Source organism: Bubalus kerabau, chromosome 6 (assembly GCF_029407905.1).
Source record: "Bubalus kerabau isolate K-KA32 ecotype Philippines breed swamp buffalo chromosome 6, PCC_UOA_SB_1v2, whole genome shotgun sequence".
In the NCBI taxonomy this organism is placed as follows: domain Eukaryota; kingdom Metazoa; phylum Chordata; class Mammalia; order Artiodactyla; family Bovidae; genus Bubalus; species Bubalus kerabau.
Window position 1 is genome coordinate 26,425,431 of NC_073629.1, and position 11,779 is coordinate 26,437,209.

Genomic DNA, 11,779 nt, shown 5'->3' on the forward strand with positions numbered 1-11,779 from the left:
ATGGAGAAGCTCTAAACAGTCAGCAAAAACAAGACCGGAAGCTGACTGTGGCTCAGATCATGAACTCCTTATTGCCAAATTCAGACTTAAATTGAAGAAAGTAGGGAAAACCACTAGACCATTAAGTTCAGTTCAGTTCAGTTCAATTCAGTCGCTCAGTCGTGTCCGACTCTTTGCGACCCCATGAATTGCAACATGCCAGGCCTCCCTGTCCATCACCATCTCCCAGAGTTCACTCAAACTCACCTTCATCAAGTCAGTGATGCCATCCAGCCATCTCATCCTCTGTCGTCCCCTTCTCCTCCTGCCCCCAATTCCTCCCAGCATCAGAGTCTTTTCCAATGAGTCAACTCTTCGCATGAGGTGGCCAAAGTATTGGAGTTTCAGCCTCAGCATCAGTCCTTCCAAAGAACACCCAGGGCTGATCTCCTTTAGAATGGACTGGTTGGATCTCCTTGCAGTCCAAGGGACTCTCAAGAGTCTTCTCCAACACCACAGTTCAAAAGCATCAATTCTTTGGCACTCAGCTTTCTTCACAGTCCAACTCTCTCATCCATACATGACCACTGGAAAAACCATAGCCTTGACTAGACGGACCTTTGTTGACAAAGTAATGCCTCTGCTTTTGAATATGCTATCTAGGTTGGTCATAACTTTCCTTCCAAGAAGTAAGCATCTTTTAATTTCATGGCTGCAATTACCATCTGCAGTGATTTTGAAGCCCCCAAAAATATAAAGTCTGACACTGTTTCCCCATCTATTTCCGATGAAGTGATGGGACCGGATGCCATGATCTTCATTTTCTGAATGTTGAGCTTTAAGCCAACTTTTTCACTCTCCTCTTTCACTTTCATCAAGAGGCTTTTGAGTTCCTCTTCACTTTCTGCCATAAGGGTGGTATCATCCGCATATCTGAGCTTATTGATATTTCTCCCAGCAATCTTGATTCCAGCTTGTGCTTCTTCCAGCCCAGCGTTTCTCATGATGTACTCTGCAAATAAGTTAAATAAGCAGGGTGACAATATACAGCCTTAACGTACTCCTTATCCTATTTGGAACCAGTCTGTTGTTCCATGTCCAGTTCTAACTGTTGCTTCCTGACCTGCATATAGGTTTCTCAAGAGGTAGGTCAGGTGGTCTGGCATTCCCATCTCTTTCAGAATTTTCCACAGTTTATTGTGATCCACACAGTCAAAGGCTTTGGCATAGTCAATAAAGCAGAAATAGAGGCTTCTCTAGGAACTCTCTTGCTTTTTCCATGATCCAGTGGATGTTGGCAATTTGATCTCTGGTTCTTTGGCCTTTTCTAAAACCAGCTTCAACATCTGGAAGTTCATGGTTCACATATTGCTGAAGCCTGGCTTGGAGAATTTTGAGCATTACTTTACCAGCATGTGAGATGAGTGCAATTGTGCAGTAGTTTGAGCATTCTTTGGCATTGCCTTTCTTTGGGATTGGAATGAAACCTCACCTTTTCCAGTCCTGTGGCCACTGCTGAGTTTTCCATATTTGCTGGCATATTGAGTGCAGCACTTTCACAGCATCATCTTTCAGGATTTGAAATAACTCACTGGAATTCCATCACCTTCACTAGACCATTCAGGTATAACCTAAATAAAATCCCTTATGATTATACAGTGGAAGTGAGAAATAGATTTAAGGGACTAGATCTGATAGATAGAGTGCCTGATGAACTATGGACTGAGGTTCGTAGCATTGTACAGGAGACAGAGATCAAGACCATCCCCATGGAAAAGAAATGCAAAAAAGCAAAATGGCTGTCTGAGGAGGCCTTACAAATAGCTGTGAAAAGAAGAGAAGCGAAAAGCAAAGGAGAAAAGGAAAGATATAAGCATCTGAATGCAGAGTTCCAAAGAATAGCAAGGAGAGATAAGAAAGCCTTCCTCAGAGATCAATGCAAAGAAATAGAGGAAAACAACAGAATGGGAAAGACTAGAGATCTCTTCAAGAAAATTAGAGATACCAAGGGAACATCTCATGCAAAGATGGGCTCCATAAAGGACAGAAATGGTATGGACCTAACAGAAGCAGAAGATATTAAGAAGAGGTGGCAAGAATACACAGAAGAACTATACAAAAAAGATCTTCATGACCCAGATAATCATGATCACTCACCTAGAGCCAGACACCCTGGAATGTGAAGTCAAGTGGCCCTTAGGAAGCAGCACTATGCACAAAGCTAGTGGAGGTGATGGAATTCCAGTTGAGCTATTTCAAATCCTGAAAGATGATGCTGTGAAGTGCTGCACTCAATATGCCAGCATATTTGGAAAACTCAGCAGTGGCCACAGGACTGGAAAAGGTAAGATTTCATTCCAATCCCAAAGAAAGGCAATGCCAAAGAATGCTCAAACTACCGCACAATTGCACTCATCTCACATACTAGTAAAGTAATGCTCAAAATTCTTCAAGCCAGGTTTCAGCAGTATGTGAACCGTGAACTTCCAGATGTTGAAGCTGGTTTTAGAAAAGGCCAAAGAACCAGAGTTCAAATTGTCAACATCTGCTGGATCATCGAAAAAGCAAGAGAGTTCCCAGAAAAGCATCTATTTCTGCTTTATTGACTATGCCAAAGCCTTTGACTGTGTGGATCACAATAAACTGTGGAAAATTCTGAAAGAGATGGGAATGCCAGACCACCTGACCTACCTCTTGAGAAACCTATATGCAGGTCAGGAAGCAACAGTTAGAACTGGACATGGAACAACAGACTGGTTCCAAATAGGATAAGGAGTACGTTAAGGCTGTATATTGTCACCCTGCTTATTTAACTTATATGCAGAGTACATCATGAGAAACGCTGGGCTGGAAGAAGCACAAGCTGGAATCAAGATTGCTGGGAGAAATATCAATAAGCTCAGATATGCGGATGATACCACCCTTATGGCAGAAAGTGAAGAGGAACTCAAAAGCCTCTTGATGAAAGTGAAAGAGGAGAGTGAAAAAGTTGGCTTAAAGCTCAACATTCAGAAAATGAAGATCATGGCATCCGGTCCCATCACTTCATGGGAAATAGATGGGGGAACAGTGGAAACAGCATCAGATTTTATTTTGGGGGGCTTCAAAATCACTGCAGATGGTAATTGCAGCCATGAAATTAAAAGATGCTTACTTCTTGGAAGTAAAGTTATGACCAACCTAGATAGCATATTCAAAAGCAGAGACATTACTTTGCCAACAAAGGTCCGTCTAGTCAAGTCTATGGTTTTTCCTGTGGTAATGTATGGATGTGAGAGTTGGACTGAAGAATGCTGAGTGCCAAAGAATTGATGCTTTTGAACTGTGATGTTGGTGAAGACTCTTGAGAGTCCCTTGGACTGCAAGAAGATCCAACCAGTCCATTCTAAAGAATATCGGTCCTGGGTGTTCTTTGGAAGGAATGATGCTAAAGCTGAAACTCCAGTACTTTGGCCACCTCATGCGAAAAGTTGACTCACTGGAAAAGGCTCTGATGCTGGGAGGGATTGTGGGCTGGAGGAGAAGGGACGACAAAGAATGAGATGGCTGGATGGCATCCCCGACTTGATGGATGTGCATTTGAGTGAACTCTGGGAGATGGTGATGGACATGGAGGCCTGGGGTACTGCAATTCATGGGGTCGCAAAGAGTTGGACACGACTGAGTGACTGAACTGAACTGATCTGAAGGGGATGAAAGAGAGGGAGGAGAAAAGACAACATCCATATTTTCTGTTTCGAGTAACTGAGTGGTTGAAAGTGCTATTTACTGAGATGGGGGGACTACAGGAAGATTACATTAGCATAGGAAAAATAAAGAGTTTAATCTCGAACATATTACATTTGAGCTGCTTTTGTGATACCTAAGCAGAATGTCTAGTTGGCAGGTGTGTGTGTGTGTGTGTGTGTGTGTGTGTCTGTGTCTGTGTCTGTGTAACAAATGGCACATAGGAACATGAAATGGATGACCTCAATTACCAGAAGTGTAGAGTGAAGAAGAGGCACAGGATGAAGCCCAGGAGAGTGTCAGCATTTGGAGGACAGATAGATATTAAGTAAAGAATACCTGAGTCAGAGATACAGAAGGGGAATGTGGTATTGGAGAGTCAAAGAAGAGAATGTTTCAGGAATAGACATGATTAATGATGTCAATGCAACTGAGGTCAAAAAAACTATCATTTTAAAGTGTCTTTTGAAGTGAGCAATATAGAGGTCATTGGTGGCCTTAGCAAGATCAATGTCAGTGGAGTGAGCTGTGGAGGTAGGAGATAATGAATGCTGTGCTGTGCTGTGCTTAGTTGCTCAGTCATGTCTGACTATTTGCGACCCCATGGACTTTAGCCTGCTAGGCTCCTCTGTCCATGGGGATTCTCCAGGCAAGAATACTGGAGTGGGTTGCCATGATCTCCTCCAGGGGATCTTCCCAACCCAGGGATTGAAACTGGGTCTCTTGCAGTGGTGGAGTCTCCATAGCAGGTGGATTCTCTACCAGCTGAGCTACCGTGGAAACCCTGGAGAGAATGAATGGAACCCTTGAAAATCAGGAATAAGACAAAGATGCCTGCTCATACTATGAATTCACTATTGTATCATAGGCGACAATTAGTGAAACAATACCAGAATAATAAATAAAAGATATAAGACCAAATTGGTCATTGCTGCTGCTGCTGCTAAGTCGCTTCAGTCGTGTCCGACTCTGTGTGACCCCATAGATGGCAGCCCACCAGGCCTCGCCGTCCCTGGGATTCTCCAGGCAAGAACACTGGAGTGGGTTGCCATTTCCTCCTCCAATTCATGAAAGTGAAAAGTGAAAGTGAAGTCGCTCAGTCGTGTCCGACTCTTAGCGACCCCATGGACTGCAGCCTACCAGGCTCCTCTGTCCATGGGATTTTCCAGGCAAGAGTACTGGAGTGGGGTGCCATTGCCTTCTCCCAAATTGGTCATTATTTTCAGACAATATGATTGTCTCCATAGACAATTGAAAATAATTTTCTTATTACTGGAATGAAGAAAATTTAAATGGTAGTTGGATAGAAGAGCAATATACAAAAGTATTATATTTTTATACAATACAGTAAGTGAATATCTATAGTAATAACAACAACAACCACCCAAAGCAGAAGGTAGCCAAACATATGTAAGATCTTTGTGGAAAAAAAGTAATTTTTCTAAATGACAATAAAAGAAGATCCATATGGGTGGAAATGTATACCATGTTAATCAAGAAAATCTCGGTGTCAGAAAGATATTAATCTCCCTAAGGGATATTTACTCCAGCTTAAAAAGAGATTAGAAAATAAAATGGACATAGATGCAGGTATATATGTAGATCTGGTGGTAGACACACAATAGATATTCCTTTAAACGCCTTGTAATCACAATCATCTTCACTTTTACAAGCTGCTCTCATGTTTGGAATCTTCTTCCATTTTAAGTATTTGACAAACTTCATTTAAGACCCTTCTTTCAAAACCATGGACAGGCCTGATCACTCCTGCTTTCCTAGCCTTCCAAAATAGAATCACTCATTCTCTCTTGCAAGCTTCTTCAGAATCTTGTGTTTATTCCGATTATTTCTTGGGACACAATGCATTCTTTTTATGTGTTTATATGTCTACCTGAAGCTAGATTTTCAATAGCAGAGTCCATGTCTTGGGAAATGAGCAGAAGGAAAGGCCAGCTATGGAGTTTCCTAAAGGTCTAAGTTCTCAATAAGTATCTTTTGAATAACAAAGTACTCAGAGTTAGCCTAAGCCCACAGAGAGGATTTTGAGCAGATCATTAACTCACTGCTTGTTCTTCCCCCCCACCATCCTGAGGTGGTCCGTAGGAGACTCTATAAATAGCCTGAGAACCTGGGGGTCTGGATGTTGGGAACCCAGGCACAGGAGCACTCCCAGTGGCAGAAGTCACAGGATATCCTGTTCCAAAGCTAAGTGCTTCAGGACCTCTTTTATGCCAAAGAGATTGTGCAGAGAATGACCATCTTCTTCCCCAAAGGCCTGCTGGCCTTCACACAGGATTCCTTTCTGAAAGGAATGAACAGAATATATTTCCCAGATTGTTAACTATGTAAAGGAGTTTGGGTCTGGCAGAGAACTTAGAGCTAGAGGCCCAGGAACTTCTGTCAAGTTAGCATAAATCAGAAATGCAGGAAAGAAATCCCTGAGCTAGCAGCATTAAGCAATGAGGGATTATGATTTATCTGACACCAAATTTAAGTTCTGGCTTAGTTTTCAACAAACCCATGAACTTTATCAAGGCAGAGGCATATGTGTATGTATACCCTTTGAAGTTTTTCTCTTTCTTTAGCTTTGGTGGTGATGGTTTAGTCGCTAAGTCGTGTCTGACTCTTTGCGACCCCATGGATTGTGTAGCCCGCCAGACTCCTCTGTCCATGGGATTTTCCACACAAGAATAATGGAGTGGGTTGCCATTTCCTTCTCCAGGGGATCTTCCTGACCCAGGGATCAAACTGTTGTCTCTGGCATTGAAAGCAGATTCTTTACTGCTGAGTCACCCAGGAAGCCCTTCTTCAGTTTTACTGAGATATAATTGACATGCAGCGCTGTAAGTTTAAGGTGTACAGCATAATGGTTTGACTTACATCATGAAATGATTACCACACTAAGTCTAGTGAACACTGATCATTTCATATCGATAAAAAATCAAATAGAAAAAAATACCTTCTCCTTGTGATGAGAACTCAGTATTTCCTCTATTAACTTTCATATATAAGTTAAAGCAGTATTAATTATATTTATCACATTGTAGTCTATATCCCTAGGGCTCATTTATATTATAACTGAAAGTTTATACCTTTCTATAACCTTCATCCAACCCTCCCTTCCCCCACTCCTACCTTTAGTAACCACAAATCTGATCTCTTTTTCTATAAGTTTGTTTTTGAACTATAATTGATCTACAAAGTTGTGTTACTTCTTAGCACATAACATAGAAATTTGATATTTCTATATATTTCACAATGATCATCATGATAACTCTAGTTAAGCTATGCATGTGTGCTAAGTCGCTTCAGTCGTGTCTGACTCTCCACAGCCCCATAGATTGTAGCTCACCAGGCTCCTCTGTCCATGAGGATTCTCCAGGCAAGAATACTAGAGGGGGTTGCTATGCCCTCCTCCAGGGGATCTTTCCGACCCAGGGATTGAACCTGTGTCTAAGTCCCCTGCATTGTCAGGCAGGTTCTAGCGCCACCTGGGAAGCCCAGTTATGCTATGTCACCATACAAAGATATTACATCGTAATTGACTATATTCCTCACAGTGTACATTTTATACCTGTGACATTTATTTCATAATGTGGTATATAAATACATACACATTGGAATATTACTCAGCTCTCTTTTGAGTTTTTATGGTATGAATTCTATATTAACCTAACAACCCTGACTCTCACATTTGAGGGAAATTTATAATTTCCTTGAGGATAGGGTCGCTATTTGCAAAATTATGTGCTTATATAGAACTTTACACATAATAAAATCCACTAAGAACAAATTTATAAATGAATGAGTGAAGCAGAAGATACATATAAGGTTAAAAACCTAATGTCTAAGTAAAGGGGGAGAGGGTTCCTTAGAGCATTTCCCATAGCAATTTCTGGTATCACTTTCTGCAACAGATAGTGGAAATCTAAAATGTAAAAAGGGCATTTTGCCTTAAAATGACCCTGATGAGACTCTCTTTGCACTGGTTCCAAGGGCTGGGAGACAACTGATGATGAGATGCTGATAAGAACTACTCTCAAAAGGGATAACGAGATCTGTGTTTATAAAGTAAGTATTCCCTGAACATCTATATGTGCCAGGTTATTGGTTCAAAGCATTGGAGATGAGCCATAGATAAGTCTTCAAAGCAACCTACATTCTGACTGTTGAAATAAACATGTGCAAAGATAAAACCAGAAAGGGATAAAAGAGGAAATTGGACATATTGAGGGAGAGCTGAGCCTGTAACTCCCAGGCCTGAGTTTCCAAAACAGCCCCTATATTTAGAAATATTGATGAAGGGTATAACTGGAAGGAAAAAAGAACAGAACAAATGGAGAAGCCACACATTTATTTTATTTAATTCCTTTTTTTTTGGCTAAGATTTTGTTAAATACATCATATGTGTTCAGTCACTCAGTCATGTCCGACTCTTTGTGACTCCATGGACTGTAGCCCACCAGACTCCTCTGTCTATGGGATTTTCCAGGCAAGAACACTGGAGTGGGTTGCCATTTCCTCCTCTAGGGGATCCTCCTGCCCCATAAACCCAGGCTTCCTTCATCACAGGCAAATTCTTTACTGTCTGAGCCACCAGAGAAGCCCAAATACCTGGGAAGCCATATATATTAATTACATAGATGTGGCTAAAATGGTAAGAAGAGGGTTCATAATGAAAAGAAATTCTATTGCTCCTTCCTAAGGATAACCACTTTCAACTCTTCCCGCTGTTTATTCTAGCTGTATCTTTTGCTTCTATCACTATTTCTGAATTTATAAACTCAGAGTAGTATCCTGTGACTTTCTGCTTTCCTAGATGAGGATTTAAGTCTCTAGTTCCACCTTTTCCTCTCTAGATGCTCCAATATAGTTGTCAGTATATGAAGTTTCTCAAATATTAAGTTCCTTACATGTATACGCATATTTTTCTTTTCCATTGACCATAGATCTTTTTCAGTTCCTTGTTGGGGACTGAACTGTGTTCCCCCCAAATTCATGTTGAAGCCCTAATCCTTGAGGTGACTATATTTGGAGATAAAGCCTTTCAGAAGGTAATTAAGGTTAAATGAGGTCCTAAGAGTGGGTCCCTAATCCAATAGGACTGGTGTCCATATAAGCAGAGGAAGTGGTGCCAAGAGGGCATGCTCCCAGAGACAAAGGCCATGTGAGAAGACAGCAAGAAGATGGCCTTCTGCAAAACCAGGAGAGAGTATTCACTAGAAACCAGACCTTCTGATACCTCAGTTTTGGACTTGCAGCCACCAACACTGTGAGAAATAAATTTCTGTTGTTTAAGTCACTCACTTTGAGATTCTCTGTTATTAAAGCCCTAGAAGACTAATGTACCTCTTTTTAAGATTCAGATCATTTGCCTTGTTATAATCATATTTTTTTTTAATTTTCCATGACCTCTTTCTTGTTCCCTATTGTCTTTTTCTTATATGATGTTGTCTTCTGGCTGAAATATGTTCTCAAATCACTATGAGAATAACAATTGTTCTAATAATTTGAACTTCTTTATCCTTTGGTCATTTCTCCAGCTATTTTCTCTGAAAGTCCCATTTTCTATTTGTTTATTTTTATGTCTCTCTTCCCTATTAAGGGACTTCTTCAGATGTCTGGAGATCCCAGGAGAAGCTACTATTAAAATTTTGGTCAATTTCCTTCTTTTTCTTTATTTGTATAATTTTATGCATAAAGTGATATAAAACATTAGGATAAACATCCTGAGTACTAAAGTTTTGTGGGTGTCAGTGACACACTCAAATCTCTCAGAGATTTTAACTCTTGTACTTTGCTTTCATCCATAAAGAGGAACGGGCAAGACACAGATTATATCAAACCTACCTAAAAATAAGTGAACATAATAATAACAGAAAACTAAAGAACAATATCCTTCATAACATAAATGCAATTTGCTTAAGTTTTAGCAAATCAGGTCCAACAATATGTAAAAAAAATGATGCTTCATGACCAAGTGGGGTTTGTCCCACAAAAGCAAAGTTGGCATAGCATTCAGAAATCAATCATATAATTGACCACATTACAGAGATTAAAAAAATTAAAACCACATGATTATCTCAGTAGACATGGAAAAAGCATGAAACAAAATTCAATATTCATTCATAATAAAACTCTGTTATCCATATATATAAAGAACATCTATTTTAAAAACCTTATGTCTAATATTATATTTTAATGGTGAATATTTTTCTCCTTAAGACTGTAAAAAAGACAGGGATGTTCACTCTCACTCCCTCTATGTAACATGATATTGGAGGTCCTAGACTATGATAAGGCAAGAAAAAATAAATAAAATCCATACAGACTGGAAAAGAAGAAGTAAAGCCAGATTTACTAATAGACAGCATAATAGTCTATGCTGTAAATCCTAAACACTGTACAAAAATGCTACTGTAAATAATAAATAAGCCTAGCAAGTTTGCCAGAGAAGGCGATGGCACCCCACTCCAGCACTCTCGCCTGGGAAATCCATGGACGGAGGAGCCTGGTAGGCTGCAGTCCATGGGGTCACTGAGGGTCGGACACGACTGAGCGACTTCACTTTCACTTTTTACTTTCATGCATTGGAGAAGGAAATGGCAACCCAGTCCGGTGTTCTTGCCCGGAGAATCCCAGGGATGGGGAGCCTGGTGGGCTGCCGTCTCTGGGGTCGCACAGAGTCGGACACGACTGAAGCGACTTAGCAGCAGCAGCAAGTTTGCAGAATATAATGTCAATATATAAAAGTCAAATGCATTTCTATATATTTGTAACAGGCAATTAAAATAGAAATGAAAAAACAATAGAATTTATAATAGCATAAAAATATATGGTACTTAGGGATAATTTTATAATGTATGTGCAATACCTATACCCGGAAAACCACAGTGCTGATAAGAGAAACTAAAGAAGACTTAAATAAATTGAGAGATATACCAGGCTCTTGGACTGAAAGATTCAATATTGTTAATATGTCAGTTCTCCTTAAATTGATCTATAGTTTTAGCATAATCTAACCAAAATCTCATTAAGCTTTTTTGTAAAAAAAATTAGCAAGCTGTTTATAAAGTCTATATGAAAATACAAAGGACCAAAACACTTTTGAGAAGATGGGAATAAATTTGGAGGGCTTACATTCCTGACTTCAAAATTTATTGTAAAGCTACAATCTTCAAGACAATATTGTATTCACATTAAGACATACATATAGGCCAATGGAACCCCAAAAGAGTGTTCAGAAATAAAACCACATATATATGGTCAGTTGACTTTCAGCAATGTGTGGCAAAACCACTACAATGTTGTAAAGTAATTAGCCTCCAATTAAAATAAATAAATTAATTTAAAAAATAAAATTGCTGTTAATTATAATAATATAGCTGTATTTTCTTGTTGAAAAAAAATGCAAAGACAAACAGTGAAGAAAGCATATCTTTTCTAAAATGGTGCTGAAATAATTGTATATCTGTATAACAACAACAAAAAATGTCAATGCACACGTCACACAATATACAGAGCTTAATGCTAAAATTAACTTAAGACCTAAATGATCTAAAAGGTCTAAATGATCTAAATATAAAAACTATAAATCTAAACCTAGAACTATGAAACTTACAGAAAAAAATAGGAGAAGATCTTTGTGACATTGGGTCAAAGATTTCTTAGATATAGCACCAAGGTAAGTCCAATTGGTAAACTGACTTCATCAAAATTATAAACTGATCTTAACTTTCACTTCTTCAAAAGACACTACTAAGAGACTAAAAGGATAAGTCACAGACTTGGATAAAATACTTAGAAATTACATATCTGATAAAAGACTTACATTGAAATATATAAGGGACTCTAAAACTCAAAAATAAGAGAACAAACAACTAAGCTTTAAAAAAATGGGCAAAAGACCTGAACAGATACTTTATCAAATAAAGACGTATGGGGACTTCCCTGGTGGTCCCATGGTTAAGAATCACCTTGCAATGCAAGGTGTGCAGGTTCAATCCCTAGTCAGGGAACTAAGATCCCACACAGAACAACTAGGCCTGCACACGGTGTGCCATGTGTCACAACT